At 39.9% G+C, this 18,236-nt stretch overlaps 1 protein-coding gene and 1 long non-coding RNA gene across 3 annotated transcripts in view; one reads left to right on the top strand and one right to left on the bottom strand.

Annotated features, from left to right (window-relative positions):
- LOC130994899 (uncharacterized) overlaps positions 1-14,664 on the top strand; it is an 89,233-nt gene extending 74,569 nt beyond the window's left edge. The window contains exon 3 of one of the 2 annotated variants that reach the window (XM_057920023.1): positions 14,432-14,664. The gene's annotated coding sequence lies outside the window, so the exon portion shown is untranslated. Of the gene's footprint in view, positions 1-8,345; positions 8,594-14,431 lie in introns of those variants that run through there. The other variant, XM_057920022.1, reaches the window with a different exon arrangement.
- LOC130994990 (uncharacterized) lies at positions 11,006-12,698 on the bottom strand. Its single transcript, XR_009091970.1, has 2 exons — positions 12,497-12,698; positions 11,006-12,431 (listed from the first exon to the last, which is right to left on the bottom strand). It is a non-coding gene; the product is annotated as an uncharacterized LOC130994990 (long non-coding RNA).
- Positions 14,665-18,236: the final 3,572 nt, after the last annotated feature.

The following is an 18,236-nucleotide window of genomic DNA, read 5'->3' as shown; positions in this document are numbered from 1 at the left end:
TTGAAACAAATGGAGATAGCAAATTGTTTGAGCTATCTTCTATGATGAATATGAAGAGTATTTGCAGATGATTAGTTTCCTCTATGGCTCTTGTAATCTGTATTTGGTAGAGATACTGCAAAAGATAGTGTGGTTGCCCCTTCTTCAGATGTTATTATTATATGGTGGTATCTTCAAAACAGGCAAGTGGGACACCATTGAGGGCCAATTCCAGAGCCTCAAGCTACTATTATTGGATAGGTGTTACCGTCAAAAAAGTTGGACGATGGCAGAGAGCTCCCACTTTCCAGTTCTCCACGAGCTTCGTCTTCGCAGTTGGAGAAATAGCAACGCTGAAATCAATTACTTTGGAATATTGCTGTGAATCAGCGGTAGTGTCAGCTAAAAAGATAGTAGAAGAACAAGAGGATTTATATTTTATATGGAGACCAACTTGACCTTCATGTTCGAATTCTACTTTGGGACAGAGACGAAACACTGCAGATCTGGGCAAGTCCCAACTTTGAAGTTACAGTGAGAGATTATACTACTAACTACTAACTCTTCCACCATCATAATATTCGGCCAACATAAGCTGATGTGTCTTCAAGAAAGAAATACATACTATATATATCTGCAAATAATCTGAAAAGTTATAAATGCAAATAATCTAAAACCCTATAAGCAATAATGTATCTCTATATATGATATATTAGTACGCCCGTCCGTGCTATGCACGGCAAGCATCAAAATTAAATGACATATATAAATAAAATTAATTAATAAATATAAATATTAAAGAGAATAAAATATAAGCAAATGTTAAATACTACTCCTATGTTTTAAAAATAAAATAATCAACATCATTTACTCAATGAAAATTCAAATTTGAAAATGTAAAGTTTCGACTTTATATAAAATGGGGTTAAGTATCAAATAAGCCCCTATCATAGTGGCCCTTTTCACGTTTGGCTCCCTATAGTCGAAGTTGGTCCAATTAAACCCTCATACTACCTAAAATCGAACAATTGGGCCCTCTGCCCTAACGGCAACATAACAGCCATTAACTATTTTATTTTTTATTTTTTTATTTTAGCACAATTAATTTTTCGCCGGAAACGCACCATGGGTTTTGACCGGATTAAGCCAACTGGCCGGAAACACACCAGATGAAGCCAAAGCAATCACCGCCTAGGGTTTCGCGCCGTCACCGAGCGGCGCTGCTGCCTGCACAGCCTTCGTTTGCCTATCGTCGACCACCTTCTAAACTCGCCGCCGGACAAACACGAAAGGAGGAGGAGGCGCGATTAAAATCGCAGCCATCTCCCCGTCTGAAAAATGACAAGCCCACGTCTAAAATCGCGCCGCCCACGCTGCGATTCAGAACTTTGCGCCGCCTCATAGCAACCCCAGCAACGGAAACTCTGTTGGGAATTGTTCACAGCGGTTGGGCTGCCAAGATTTGCCGGAGCAAACCCAGCCCCCAATCGTCGTCGACTCCCAGACGAACGCCAAGGAGCCGCAAAACCTGCTAGGGATTGGACGAGGTGGGGGAGGTGAAAGAGGGGGATGCGGCGGCGGGCTGCGGCGTCGATGAGAGAGGCGGAGGTGGGGGAGGAGGAGCGGTGGATGAGGGAGAAGACGTAGTGCGGGAGAGAGGAAGAGGGAAATGAAATGGAGGGGCAGAGGCTGTGGAAGATTTTCCGGCGAGTTTCCGACCAGCTTGGCGAAGTGCAGCCTACGCAGCACACCAGCAAAATAAAAAAAAATTAAATTGAAAATAGTTAATGGCTATTAAGTTGCCGTTAGGGCAGAGGGCCCAATTGTTCGATTTTAGGTAGTATGAGGGTTTAATTGGACCAACTTCGACTATAGGGAGCCAAACGTGAAAAGGGTCACTATGATAGGGGCTTATTTGATACTTAACCCTATAAAATGTAATGATAATTATAGTTAGGGTTAAGTACCAAATACTCCTTATCGATGACGTCCCTATCGCGCTCAGGACCTCATAGTCAGGACGAGCGTTGTTTGCTACCTCAACGTGGCAAAATCGAACAAAATACCCCCTGCGTTTTAACACCGTTAAGTCACCGTTAATTTTTTTTTTAATTTTTAATTACTCTCTCTCTCTCTATCTCTCCCTCCCCCCCCATCGAGCATTATTTCCCGGCGAGAGAACACCGCCCCTCCGCCGTGGTACACCGTTGGCATCTCCCCTCCCCACTGCGAACTCAGCAAATCTCTCTCACCCGAGCTCCGCCACCACGACTTCCCTCCCAGCAAGAACCCTCCGGCCGACCATCCATCTGCCTCTCCCTCATTGTTCCTTCGACGGCGACGCGCACCGCCTCTGACTCCCTCGGCCTTTCTCACAAATTGACTCCTTCCCCTGCTCCAGACAGAACGATGGCACAGCCGCCGCCGTCGAGCTTTGGTGGCTTGCTCACAGATCGACGGTGCCTCTGGCGCCGCTTCTCTCTTCCTGGCAACGGCCAAAACGCCGCCGCCTCGCTCTGTTTCAGTCGTCGCCGCCTGTACTCCAAGCAACGCCGTCGTCCCTACAACACCCCACCCTATTATGTTATCTCTGCACCGCTTGGATTTGCACCGCCTTGTTCGCCGACAAGGATGCTCGAGGAGAGAGAGAGCCCATCTTAATTAAAAATTAAAAAAATAATTTTTTTAACGGTGACTTAACGATGTTAAAATGCAGGGGGGAAATTGCTTCGATTTTGCCACGTTAAGGTAGCAAATAGCGCTCGTCCTGACTATGGGGTCCTGAGCGCGATAGGGACGCCGGGGGTATTTGGAACTTAACCCTTATAGTTAATAAACAATTGAAAATTATTTGGTAAAATTAGTATTACTATTATTATAGAATATTACAAGTCATAATAAATAAATAAATCTTTTTATACACAAACATAGATAACAAAATTATATTTGAAATTATATTTTTAATATATCTATAACTAATTATTCATCTATAAAGTTATATTAAAATTAATATAATTTAAAAAACAGAGTTATATAATGAACCAATATATTTTCCTTCACCTTTCTTATATTCTAAACTATTAAATTAAAATAATATGTAAAACACAAAACATGGTATCTACTTATTTTACCTTTTAAAACACAAAAATAAATATAAATACATATATAGAAACAAATTTAGTAGAAAAAAAGGTAAACATTTCATTAAGGAGGGAGGGTTTAAAAAATCATTAAAGAGAGTAGGGAGGAAAGTTAAAAAAATTATTTTAAAATTTTAAATTATCATAAATTATTTATTTTAAATTTATTTTTTATGATTTTGAAATTCTAAAAATTCTTAAAATTTCCATGAAATCGTAGCAAAAAAAAGTTACAAATATATCTATGAAATCATACTTAAACATGTTATGCACAACAAAGAAGATAAATCTTTTAACAAAAGATAAAAAATATTGAAATGAAAAGAAATAAGTAAATGATATAACGAAAAATAAAACAAAATATCAAATGAAAATAGATCATTTAAGAAAAAGAACTAAAATAAGAGAGATGAGAGAGAAGACAATTTAATTTGAAAATTTAAATTTTAAAATCTTTATTATTTTAAATCTATGTTATATATATTATATATCAAATTAAAGCTAATCTCATGATCTTTAATTTGACATGCATATTGAATATTTTATTTTTATTTAAATTACACGATTTCTAAAAAGAAAGAAAGAAAAAAGTGAAAAAACAATAAAAGAAAAAAAAAAGAACTTTAACTTGGAAACAAAAAACTGCTACGCACGTTTTGGTAGATTTTTTTTGTTGAACACGTTTTGGTAGAATTGAATTGATATGTAATAACCAAAATTTTAAAAATAACTAAATTTTAAATTACGGCGGAAAAAAATAGTCATTAAACCAAATAGAAATAATAACGATTCTAATACTCTTTTAACTTAGCCATATCAGATTATTCTTATGCGGAAAATATCCAGCCGTGTCAAACCGTGTCCTCAAGAACTAATCGTGCACACTTAGTTCAATTTTTTTTTTCAAATTCCAGATTTCATAATTCCTAACTTATTCCATACATAAACACCTAATAATCAACTATCGTGCACTATTTAACAATACACGACACACAAATTCAAGTTTAACATTATACAATTTGCGGTTACTTACCGGAGGCGACACCGGATATAGCTCTTTTTTCTTCGAATTACTCCGGTGAGGCTGCTCTCGTGCCGGTTCTTCCTCCATCTCGTATTCCGATTGAGTTTCACTATCGGTCATGGTGAATTTTAGAACAATAATATGGATAGCACGATTTGTTTACACGGTTGTTTGCTATGGGATGCACGCACGATTGTTTTACACGGTTCTTTACACGATTTCTTCAAGAAATATAGAAGGGAGGCAGACGTGCACGAATTCTTTAAACAAATTTCATGTTTTTTTTTTGCAAGGGAAATGGATGCAGTCGTGCACGGTTATGCTAGGGTTTTTGGCAAGGAAAAGTGTAGTAGCCCGCTCTTTTAATTATGATTAAAACTAGTAAATGCAATTTTTATAAATAAATCCAGTTTATGGTCCTAATTTTTTTTTTTTTTTTTTTTATTCAGAACGAAGTTATTATTTTAGCTTTATAACATATGAGAAAAACGCGACGAGGATTATTGAGCTATTCAATAATTATTATTTCCAAGTTATAACTGACTTAGCAAAGTCATGTTATTTATTAATCGAAAAACAGAAGCAGTTATATTTTATTAGTACTACTTGAAGTCGAGAAATTATTCTGACTGCCACGCAGATTAAATCTACGGATTTAATCTAGATATTAAATGGCTTGTGAAGTGAATTAAATCTATGTATTTAATTTATACACGAATAATGAGCAGAAGCCAGTATTTGATTGCAAACACGCGATTAAATAGTAGATGCACTGAGTAACCAAGACACAAAGATTTATTATTATTTACAATTAGAACTTCAACCACCACTATCAATCAATGCAGTAATTGATTTTTTTTTCTGAGTACAAGAAGAAATCTTTGCATATAAGTTCACCACTGGCAGCAAGAGTGACGCAGTACATTTGGGTAAAAAAATAAAACTCTCGAATTTGCTGGCTTTAGGAGGAAGATCATGCTTAAGACAATCATCTTCCACTATCTAATTATTTATCAACCACTACCTCCACTTAACAAAAATGAGACCTACGCACTAGCCTGCACCACCACCCTTTTTCTCCACCAAACTTTCCACTTACTTCATTCCTTCTCTCATACACCAAGCACCAGAAAGGGAGATGAAGTTCCTGCTGCCAACTGCCAAGTATCGAGAGTTTCTTCTCCATTGAATTCATTATCAACAACAGCAGCTACCAACACAAAATACTCAAGGTAATTTGATATCCCAAATATTCAACTCAGTTTGCATCCATATCTAGCATATCACAGTTCATCTACATCAAATAGCCTAGATATTTCGTACAATAGAAAGTATAAACTTCACAAACAGGCTGCACTCTAGAACAACAAGCATATGAGTTTATGCAAAACAAAGAAAGAATACACCTTAGCTCATAATCCAACACAGGGCTCATTGACGAGCATATAACAACGCTGTTATTCATTTAGCACAGTAGCAAAATTTCCACGGCTTATAAACGGAATTAGGAAAAACCACAACCCCTCGTATTAAACTTTCACATCATAAGCAAATGAATCAAGATACAATAGTAGAATGAAACTAGAGAACTTAGCTTAAGAAATAGGGCCGATTGCCCTGCTCTGAATCGGGATTTAACGGCGCCGAGGAGTAGGCGAGGCGACACCCTTCGCCGGGAACAGCGACAGCAACGGCGAAGCCGGCCTCCAGTAGCAGCAGCGGCGGTGGCGTGGCACAAATCGAACCCCGTCGACCCCGGAGAACAACGAAGGCGGACTTTACCTGGTCGCCGGAGGAACGCGAAGGAGATGGCGGCGATTCGTGGAGGAGAGCGAAACCGGCAGTCAGTTGCCGGATTTACAGAGCCACGGCGACCAGCCATCAGATTCTGATGGAGACGCGGTGCAGCGGCGACCTGGTATTTGACGATTAGGGCTCGCCCTTCCACTCTCTTCTTCCCGAACACGGATTTGAGGCCGAGACACCAAGTTTGGAGGGGGGGACGACAACTAGCGGTCGCCGGACTTACAGAAACGGCGGAGGATTCGATCTCAGGGAAAGCTAGGGCTCCTCCTCTCAGTCGAGTTTGAGAGGTAAATCGAGAGAGAGGAGATGAGGGAGCAGACCGACGTCGGGGTTCTGAGCAACGCTGGCCTCGCCGGCGGCTGGAATGGTCAGAGTACGGAGCGGCGACGGCAGATCTGCGGGAGACAGATCGGGTGAGAAATTGAGAGAGGGAAGTAGATGGAGAGAGAGAGAAATGGACCAGGGGCGATGTCCTCGGCTGGCCGTCGTTCTCGCCGGAGCCGTTCGCGGCGGAGCTCGCGTAGAGCGGGCGAGAGAGAGAGAGAGGTCTTGAGCGGCGCTGGCGAGATTTGGGAAGAGAGGCTGCTGATTTGGGTGGAGGAATTGAGGAACAGAAGCCGTGAAAATGAGAGAGAAAGAACCGAGATTTCATCTCTTGGTTGGGCCACTTTGATTAGTTGGGCTGGAGTTTAAAATGATGGGTTGATTCTTTTCTTTATTTGGGCTTCAATTATTTTAAAGTTTGGGCCTCACATTTTTAAGTATTGCAAGCCAAGATTTGGGCTTTTCCTTATGTTAAATTCGAACTGGGCCTTCTTTTTAGGTGGGCTGCAGATTTTAAGTGTTTTTTGGGCTTGAATTAATTTAAGGAGTCGGGCTGATGCATATTTTATGATGGGCTATTATTCTAATCCCATTTATATTTCGTTGGGCCAGTTTAATTCATCATTTGGGCCGATTAAATTGCCTATTGGACTAAGATTAATTCTTTTCAGTCCACATTAATTATTATTTGGACCCCTATTTTAATTGTTTTGGGTCGAAGACTTTTTAAGTTGGGCTTTAATTCTTTTAAAGCTTGAGCTGAAGTTACTTCTTTCAGTTAAGCCTTGCAGTATCTATTTTGATGAAGCCCAATTATTTATCAGTGAGCGAGCCGATTCTTATTCAGTAAATGAGCCGCCCAGTTTATTAATTAATGTTTTTGGACTTCGGACTTTAAAGCGAACTATTATCATTTATTTCTTTAAAGCCACTGGTTTATTTAATTAATTGGCTACTCTCTTTTGAGCCTATTAATTATTTGAGGTTACGCTAGTAATGATGTTTCTATCGAAAAGCCCGATAATTTCTACAAGGTCACACCTCGTTTAAAGCCGAGTTAGTCCTTTTTCAATCAAGTACAAATGCGAGGTTTATTTCACAACTAGAATATTCCGATGAGGAAGGAAGAATCACAGTTTTATTCGACCGCGCTAGACGAGAATTAGCTAAATCTATTTACGAGGATTAATAGTAGAATTCCCGATTATCGCTCAGAAGATTAGTTCATGCATACCAGATTCATGCATAGTTACAATTACGCTTTCTCATTAATTAAGAATTTTCCTCGAGGCAATGTCTTATTTTTATATTCTCGTGATTAAGGTCAAGCGCAAGAATAAGAACTACACAAGGAGTTAGAGTACCTTAGCAAAACTTTGCTATCAGGTGGGCAATTTCTTACGCGTAAATAAAATGCTATGCAAGTGTTATGCTTTAAAATGCAAATTGGATCTTCAAGTGTGGTATGCTTTATTACGCTTAAATGAGTTAAGCTTTATTATGATGTACGTTAAATGATTTACGCTATGCTGTTTATATTATTTACGCCCTATGTAATTTACGCTTATTTACGCTTGAATGCTTTACGCTGATAAGTTTATGCTTATGTTTGATGCATGCGTCTGTTGAGGGAGGCCTCCCTCAACAGTACGATGCCGTGTCCGCTGAGGAGGGCCTTCCTCACGGCGCGATGCCCGTGTCCGCTGAGGGAGGCCTCCCTAGCGGCGCGATGCCAGTATGCCAGTATACCAGTGTTACAGCGTCTATTGGGGGAGGCCTCCCTCAATAGTACGATGCCGTGACCGCTGAGGGAGGCTCCCCCTCACGGCGCGATGCCCGTGTTCGTTGGGGAAGGCCTTCTCCACGACACGATGCTTGTTTATGATTATTGATGATGAAGAATGCGCTCATGCTATTTATGAATTTGGAATTGTTTAATGAGCAAAGGATTTGAAAGAAACTTATGCCTCTTATGCGATGTTGTGAAATTGTTAATGATGTTATGTTATATGCTTGGCAACTGCCCACTAAGTACTCTTGTACTTAGCCTTTCGATGTTTATGTTTGTGCAGGTTGAGCTGTGATGGGCGATGAAGTGTTGTTGCTGAGTAGAGTTTTTGTCGAACTTAAAGTAGGCTCAGAAAGGATACATGTCTTCATACATGTATCTCAGTTATGCATTCCGCTGTAAACACTGATTATTTCAGTTTACACCTTCCGTTGCAAACTCTGATAATGTTTTAGCCAAGCCCCTAACGATGCCTTTTTCCTTTTTAAGGAATATAACGCGTATTCAAGCTCTTTGAGTATTCTTTTATGCACCCCTTTCTAAACCCGCTTCTTAATTTCCCTTCCCCAGTCATGGTTTTCCCGGATTAATTATCCTTAATTAAGGCCGGTCGTGACAGAGTGGTATCAGAGCAGTTCATTTGCTCTGAGCCTAAGAGTTTATTTAAGCCAAACTTAGAATGGATCACTAAAGTGTCTAGATTTCAATCGACAAAGCTCAGCACTTCATCGCATCACACTCAACGAAGCAGAATGGTAAGCTATTCCAAGTTTTGAGTTAATGTTTACAAAAAAAGTGAGAACTATCGTAATAACAAAGTGAGTAACTGTCAATAGCTTTGTTATGTTGTTATTGAATGAAATGATTTACGCAAGTACGATTAAGTATGCCTATGGAATAAATCCCTATGAACATAGAGCTATTACGCTATGAGATCACCACTACGACAGAACATAGAAGCAAACATAGAAGAAATTAGATTGTATCTTTTGGTGGCTATAGTGAAGGCAGCAAGATAAGTGATGCATATAGAATAATTTTTAAGCTCATGATTTTATAGCCACTATAAATCTCCATGACTTATGTTTAAGTATCCAATTTAGATGATGTGATATTATATGCTTAAGAATTGTTATGACTCATAGATTTGAGATGCTAAGGACCCTTAAAGCTTACTACATCAATGATCAATGATGTCATTGGAGTCATGACTTGTTTACAAGTTATATTAAGTTGACATTTACAAGAATTCTTTTGAGGTTTGTATTAGATTATGCTAGGGTGTACTAATTGGCACATCTTTGCTATCAGAATGCCACCTAAGAGAGGACGCCCTGCGAGAAATAATAACAATCGCAGAAACCGTAACGCTGTACCCGAAGAACCACAAGATGCTCGAGGACATAACCCATGCCCTCCGCCCCCAACTAGGAGAGTCGAAGAACTCTTTTTAAGGCAGAACCCACCTACGTTTGACGGAACGAGTGAACCGGCTGAAGCTGAGATTTGGGTGCGTGCAATGGAATGCATTTTCAACTTCCTACGTTGTACTGATGAGGAGCGCCTATCTTGCGTCTCTTTCCAACTAACAGGGTCGGCTGACTTCTGGTGGGAAGCACGACGAAAAATTCTGACACCTGAACAATGGGCAAGTTATACTTGGGAAGATTTTAAGACAGGATTATATGATAAATATATTCCGAAAAGCTATAGGAAGAAGAAAGAAGCTGAGTTCTACGAGTTAAAGCAAGGAAAGAAATCTGTGGTTGAATACGACAAGGAATTCTGCAACCTGTCTAGGTTTGCTCCGCAACAAGTGGACACAGATGAGAAGATGGCAGAGAAATTTTGTGCCGGTCTGCGACACGAAATTAGGATGACTCTAGCGAGCCACGGAGGACTCTCATATACGGAGTCTCTGAACAGGGCACTTGACATTGAAGCTGCAATGCCGTCGGACAAGTCAGCCCCATTGTTGATCTCGACGCAAAAAGACTTACCAATAGCCTCACATACTCTCAAAGGGAAGCGCAAGTGGGACAACAACGAAAACAATATCAATCAGACTAGTAAGAAAGTGTGGCAAGAAAAGGAACGGGCCGAACAGTTTATTCAACCAAGGCACGAGGCACAGACTAACCTCGAGCCAACTGGGGATAGCCAAGGTCAGAGAGGAATTTCACCTTGCCCAAATTGTGGTAAGATGCATAGGGGTATCTGTCGGGCTGGAACTAACGGTTGTTACAATTGTGGCCAAAAAGGTCACTACTCCACGCAATGCCCCCACAAATAACGAGGTTCAGCAATTGAGAACACCCACACCCCCTTGCCAGCAATACGCGGACACTTGCGTAATCAGCCTCAATCACATCAGTGAAAATCTTATGGAGACATCGCAGACAAGAGAAGTTACGCGGGAACTTGAAGACAAGATGAAGGAAAAATATCCCGAACTGTTTTAGCAGAGATATGCAAATTTCGGGACGAAATTTTTGTTAAGAGGGGTAGTATGTAGTAGCCCGCTCTTTTAATTATGATTAAAACTAGTAAATGCAATTTTTATAAATAAATCCAGTTTATGGTCCTAATTTTTTTTTTTTTTTTTTTTTTATCAGAACGAAGTTATTATTTTAGCTTTATAACATATGAGAAAAACGCGACGAGGATTATTGAGCTATTCAATAATTATTATTTCCAAGTTATAACTGACTTAGCAAAGTCATGTTATTTATTAATCGAAAAACAGAAGCAGTTATATTTTATTAGTACTACTTGAAGTCGAGAAATTATTCTGACTGCCACGCAGATTAAATCTACGGATTTAATCTAGATATTAAATGGCTTGTGAAGTGAATTAAATCTATGTATTTAATTTATACACGAATAATGAGCAGAAGCCAGTATTTGATTGCAAACACGCGATTAAATAGTAGATGCACTGAGTAACCAAGACACAAAGATTTATTATTATTTACAATTAGAACTTCAACCACCACTATCAATCAATGCAGTAATTGATTTTTTTTTTCTGAGTACAAGAAGAAATCTTTGCATATAAGTTCACCACTGGCAGCAAGAGTGACGCAGTACATTTGGGTAAAAAAATAAAACTCTCGAATTTGCTGGCTTTAGGAGGAAGATCATGCTTAAGACAATCATCTTCCACTATCTAATTATTTATCAACCACTACCTCCACTTAACAAAAATGAGACCTACGCACTAGCCTGCACCACCACCCTTTTTCTCCACCAAACTTTCCACTTACTTCATTCCTTCTCTCATACACCAAGCACCAGAAAGGGAGATGAAGTTCCTGCTGCCAACTGCCAAGTATCGAGAGTTTCTTCTCCATTGAATTCATTATCAACAACAGCAGCTACCAACACAAAATACTCAAGGTAATTTGATATCCCAAATATTCAACTCAGTTTGCATCCATATCTAGCATATCACAGTTCATCTACATCAAATAGCCTAGATATTTCGTACAATAGAAAGTATAAACTTCACAAACAGGCTGCACTCTAGAACAACAAGCATATGAGTTTATGCAAAACAAAGAAAGAATACACCTTAGCTCATAATCCAACACAGGGCTCATTGACGAGCATATAACAACGCTGTTATTCATTTAGCACAGTAGCAAAATTTCCACGGCTTATAAACGGAATTAGGAAAAACCACAACCCCTCGTATTAAACTTTCACATCATAAGCAAATGAATCAAGATACAATAGTAGAATGAAACTAGAGAACTTAGCTTAAGAAATAGGGCCGATTGCCCTGCTCTGAATCGGGATTTAACGGCGCCGAGGAGTAGGCGAGGCGACACCCTTCGCCGGGAACAGCGACAGCAACGGCGAAGCCGGCCTCCAGTAGCAGCAGCGGCGGTGGCGTGGCACAAATCGAACCCCGTCGACCCCGGAGAACAACGAAGGCGGACTTTACCCTGGTCGCCGGAGGAACGCGAAGGAGATGGCGGCGATTCGTGGAGGAGAGCGAAACCGGCAGTCAGTTGCCGGATTTACAGAGCCACGGCGACCAGCCATCAGATTCTGATGGAGACGCGGTGCAGCGGCGACCTGGTATTTGACGATTAGGGCTCGCCCTTCCACTCTCTTCTTCCCGAACACGGATTTGAGGCCGAGACACCAAGTTTGGAGGGGGGGACGACAACTAGCGGTCGCCGGACTTACAGAAACGGCGGAGGATTCGATCTCAGGGAAAGCTAGGGCTCCTCCTCTCAGTCGAGTTTGAGAGGTAAATCGAGAGAGAGGAGATGAGGGAGCAGACCGACGTCGGGGTTCTGAGCAACGCTGGCCTCGCCGGCGGCTGGAATGGTCAGAGTACGGAGCGGCGACGGCAGATCTGCGGGAGACAGATCGGGTGAGAAATTGAGAGAGGGAAGTAGATGGAGAGAGAGAGAAATGGACCAGGGGCGATGTCCTCGGCTGGCCGTCGTTCTCGCCGGAGCCGTTCGCGGCGGAGCTCGCGTAGAGCGGGCGAGAGAGAGAGAGAGGTCTTGAGCGGCGCTGGCGAGATTTGGGAAGAGAGGCTGCTGATTTGGGTGGAGGAATTGAGGAACAGAAGCCGTGAAAATGAGAGAGAAAGAACCGAGATTTCATCTCTTGGTTGGGCCACTTTGATTAGTTGGGCTGGAGTTTAAAATGATGGGTTGATTCTTTTCTTTATTTGGGCTTCAATTATTTTAAAGTTTGGGCCTCACATTTTTAAGTATTGCAAGCCAAGATTTGGGCTTTTCCTTATGTTAAATTCGAACTGGGCCTTCTTTTTAGGTGGGCTGCAGATTTTAAGTGTTTTTGGGCTTGAATTAATTTAAGGAGTCGGGCTGATGCATATTTTATGATGGGCTATTATTCTAATCCCATTTATATTTCGTTGGGCCAGTTTAATTCATCATTTGGGCCGATTAAATTGCCTATTGGACTAAGATTAATTCTTTTCAGTCCACATTAATTATTATTTGGACCCCTATTTTAATTGTTTTGGGTCGAAGACTTTTTAAGTTGGGCTTTAATTCTTTTAAAGCTTGAGCTGAAGTTACTTCTTTCAGTTAAGCCTTGCAGTATCTATTTTGATGAAGCCCAATTATTTATCAGTGAGCGAGCCGATTCTTATTCAGTAAATGAGCCGCCCAGTTTATTAATTAATGTTTTTGGACTTCGGACTTTAAAGCGAACTATTATCATTTATTTCTTTAAAGCCACTGGTTTATTTAATTAATTGGCTACTCTCTTTTGAGCCTATTAATTATTTGAGGTTACGCTAGTAATGATGTTTCTATCGAAAAGCCCGATAATTTCTACAAGGTCACACCTCGTTTAAAGCCGAGTTAGTCCTTTTTCAATCAAGTACAAATGCGAGGTTTATTTCACAACTAGAATATTCCGATGAGGAAGGAAGAATCACAGTTTTATTCGACCGCGCTAGACGAGAATTAGCTAAATCTATTTACGAGGATTAATAGTAGAATTCCCGATTATCGCTCAGAAGATTAGTTCATGCATACCAGATTCATGCATAGTTACAATTACGCTTTCTCATTAATTAAGAATTTTCCTCGAGGCAATGTCTTATTTTTATATTCTCGTGATTAAGGTCAAGCGCAAGAATAAGAACTACACAAGGAGTTAGAGTACCTTAGCAAAACTTTGCTATCAGGTGGGCAATTTCTTACGCGTAAATAAAATGCTATGCAAGTGTTATGCTTTAAAATGCAAATTGGATCTTCAAGTGTGGTATGCTTTATTACGCTTAAATGAGTTAAGCTTTATTATGATGTACGTTAAATGATTTACGCTATGCTGTTTATATTATTTACGCCCTATGTAATTTACGCTTATTTACGCTTGAATGCTTTACGCTGATAAGTTTATGCTTATGTTTGATGCATGCGTCTGTTGAGGGAGGCCTCCCTCAACAGTACGATGCCGTGTCCGCTGAGGAGGGCCTTCCTCACGGCGCGATGCCCGTGTCCGCTGAGGGAGGCCTCCCTAGCGGCGCGATGCCAGTATGCCAGTATACCAGTGTTACAGCGTCTATTGGGGGAGGCCTCCCTCAATAGTACGATGCCGTGACCGCTGAGGGAGGCTCCCCCTCACGGCGCGATGCCCGTGTTCGTTGGGGAAGGCCTTCTCCACGACACGATGCTTGTTTATGATTATTGATGATGAAGAATGCGCTCATGCTATTTATGAATTTGGAATTGTTTAATGAGCAAAGGATTTGAAAGAAACTTATGCCTCTTATGCGATGTTGTGAAATTGTTAATGATGTTATGTTATATGCTTGGCAACTGCCCACTAAGTACTCTTGTACTTAGCCTTTCGATGTTTATGTTTGTGCAGGTTGAGCTGTGATGGGCGATGAAGTGTTGTTGCTGAGTAGAGTTTTTGTCGAACTTAAAGTAGGCTCAGAAAGGATACATGTCTTCATACATGTATCTCAGTTATGCATTCCGCTGTAAACACTGATTATTTCAGTTACACCTTCCGTTGCAAACTCTGATAATGTTTTAGCCAAGCCCCTAACGATGCCTTTTTCCTTTTTAAGGAATATAACGCGTATTCAAGCTCTTTGAGTATTCTTTTATGCACCCCTTTCTAAACCCGCTTCTTAATTTCCCTTCCCCAGTCATGGTTTTCCCGGATTAATTATCCTTAATTAAGGCCGGTCGTGACAAAAAGAGAAGCAGCCGTGTTGTGTAGTAGACAAGAAGAAGACAAATATTAAAAAGTGATAGTGAAAGAAGTGTTTTGACCAACTTTGTGTATAACTCACGTGAATGTTGAGCAAAAGGTAAGTTTGAATTATTTTTAATTGAATAATTTAAATGATAAATTGATAGTGGTGGGACCACTAAGGATATATAAATTTGTCTTATCCTTCAAAATTGCCTACGAAACTTATATATTTATGGAGTAGGATAGAAAATTGATATCTTCTATCTTTTCGGCTAGATACGAATTTCCCCCAATAGGGCAAAGGTGCACATTAGCCCTTGAACTTGACACCCTTACAGCTTTTACCCTCTAGGACCGGTCAAGGCGCGTTGACCTCCCTGAACTCCCGAAACAATGGTGCAGATTGCCCCCGCGTTAAACGGTTGTTTAACGTTGTTTAACTTATTTTATTTTTTATTTTTTATTTTTTTTGCGGTGGGCCCTACCCAACTCCCCCTCTTAATCTTCACAGAAAAACCCCTGCACGCCGCAGAAACGGCCTAATCTGAGCCGCCGGATTTGCTCATCCCGTTCCACCACCGCGAGAAGGAATGCCTGCTGCTAGGGCTGAGCATCGGTTCAAAACCGAACCGAACCGAACCAATTTGGACAAACCGAAATCGAACCGACCTTGGAGGTGGACTAACCGAACCGAACCGACTGAGTGCTGAAAACCGACCGCAACCGAACCGGCCGAAACCGATCGGTTTCGGTCGGTTCCCGAACCAACCGATTTTTTTTTTTTTGAAAAAACCGAAAATCTGCTAAAAAAACCGAAAAACTGCAAAATTCTGTAAATATCAGCAGGTAAAATTCGAAAAAAAAAACATAAAAAAACTGCTCAAACCACTAAAATAGCCTAAATTAAAATACTAAACAAGCAAACAACATCAATTCCAAGTCCTTAACAAATAAATCCTAAACAAGTCCCAAATCAACCAAACATCAATTCAAGTCCTTAATACAAATGTTCAATAATCCAACATCAACATAAAATTAGAATTTAAAAGTTTTAAGTAAACAACACAAAAGTTTTAACTTCAATTGCTTCTTCGTCATTTGGCTTCAAGAATCAAGACTCCATCATATCTCCATTCCCTTCTTCACAAACAATGCCAAGACTTGCCAAAGCTACAAAAAGAAAACAATCAAATAATTAAACAATGTAAGTTAAATAAGGAGATATAAAGAAATAATTCACAAGTAAAAATACCTTCTTCATGCTTTTGAATGGCCTCTATATCCTCTTCGATTGTTATGGCTTCCTTCGACTTCCTTAACCAATCTTGGCAACAAATGAGACTCTCCACAAGTTTAGGAGACAATGAACTTCTAAAAGGATCAAGAATCCTCCCCCCCGTGCTAAAAGCGGACTCGGATGCCACCGTAGAAATAGGCACCGATAGTACATCCCGAGCAAGATGAGCTAGAATAGGCAATCTAGGTTGGTTAACCTTCCACCAAGATGTTATGTCAAAATTCTTTGAATCATCAACTCCCCTTTCTTTCTCACTTAAATAGACATCCAAATCATTAGAAACACTATCTCCTACACCTCGCCTTTGTTTTTTGAACTTGTCAATCAAAAGATAAGGAGTTGAAGAAGTTGAGTCTTGTGAAGACTCAACTTCTTGACTTGTTCCATGACTTGAAGCTTGAGAATGAGCTTGATGCAAAGATTTGTAAGCTTCATACAATTCATAAAGTTCCTCCTTCACACTTTTGGCAATAGATTCCCCAACATCAACTCCATATACCTCAATAAGTATGAATTCAAGAACTTCAAACTTGTATCTAGGGTCAACAACAACACTAAAAAAGATGAGCTTGTTCATTTTTCTTGGATCACCCCAATACTTATCAAATTTCTCCTTCATTTGCACCCCCATGTCCCTCACATCTATGGTCGAATTAGCCACCCATTCTTTCAACAAGCAATACATATTGGTGATCTCATGCAAAAATGCATTTGAAGTGACATACAATGACCCAGAAATCCTAACAGTCAACTCATAAAAAGTTTTCAACACATTGCTCATCTTTTTTGCATTTTCCCAATCAACAAATTCAGGTACACCCTCACTCTTCTCAAGTTCAATCTTATAAGAGGGATCTTTCAATTCAAAGATGTCAAAAGCTTTTTCAAATTTGCAAGCAACATGCAACATCAAGTATGTTGAATTCCATCTAGTAGGCACATCCAACACTAAAAGACTTTTGCACTCAATATTTTCCTCTTTGCAACATGCAATGAATCTTGCAATTCTAGCAGGTGATTGCTTAACAAATTTAACAGCATCCCTAATCCTTTGAATGGATTTATCCATTTTTTTCAACCCATCTTTCACAACCAAATTCACAATATGAGCAACACACCTCATATGCACAAATCTACCACCAACCAAACAACAATTACGAGCAATCAATCTATTTCTCAATGCAACAATAGCTGTATCATTCGATGAAGCATTATCAACGGTCACAGAAAAGACTCTCTTGATTCCCCACTCACGCAAATAACCATCAATTTGCCTACCAATATTTTCACCCTTATGACTCTCAATAGTGCTAAAATTGATGATTTTTTTGTTCAATTTCCAATCAACATCAATCCAATGAGCAGTAATGCACATATAATTGATATTTTGCAAAGATGTCCAAGTGTCTGTAGTAATACATACACTTTGATCACCTTTTTGGAAAAAATCCATCAACTTAGCCCTTTCATCCACATACATCTTATAGACATCACGTGATATAGTCCATCTTGAAGGAATTTTAAACTTAGGCTGTAAAGCATAAACAAATTCCCTAAAGCCTTCACCCTCAACAATTCTAAATGGCTGCTCATCCTTAATAATCATTTCAACCAATTTAATCCTACAATAATCTTGATCAAACCTCCAACTATGCAAAGTACCCGACACAGCAGACTCAGCACCTCCTTCCTCGAGTATCGGTTTTAAAGACAATTGAGATTGTCTTAAATCCGAACTACAAGGATGACTCTTGCATTTAGACATGTGGTTATTTAGTGCAGTCGTACCATTTTTTTTTTGAGTCGCAGAAGTAGGGGGTACCACAGTAGTTGCACTTTGCTTTATTCCTCCCATTTTCATCCACAAACTTCGTGAAATGATCCCACGCATTTGATTTCGGCTTCCCTCCTTTTTTTGACGTTACTTCACCTTGCTTTTTCGGTCCTTCTTTTCCGCTAGGTGCGCTGGGCGGTGCCATTTCCCCCTCTTTTCTATTTTCAGCCATTAAACTGAAACAAAACCAAAACAAAACCAAATCAAAACCAAATCTGACCTTAAAATTCATATACCTAAAGACAAATCTGTCCATTCATTCAATTTATCAAACAACAAAAAATCTAAATCTGACCCTAAAGGTCTAAACACATTCCATCGCCCTAAATCTAAACACA

The sequence above is a fragment of the Salvia miltiorrhiza genome, chromosome 7 (genome assembly GCF_028751815.1).
Source record: "Salvia miltiorrhiza cultivar Shanhuang (shh) chromosome 7, IMPLAD_Smil_shh, whole genome shotgun sequence".
Classification (NCBI taxonomy): domain Eukaryota; kingdom Viridiplantae; phylum Streptophyta; class Magnoliopsida; order Lamiales; family Lamiaceae; genus Salvia; species Salvia miltiorrhiza.
Note: the sequence above shows the minus strand (reverse complement) of the source record. Positions and strands in the feature narration are given on the sequence as shown.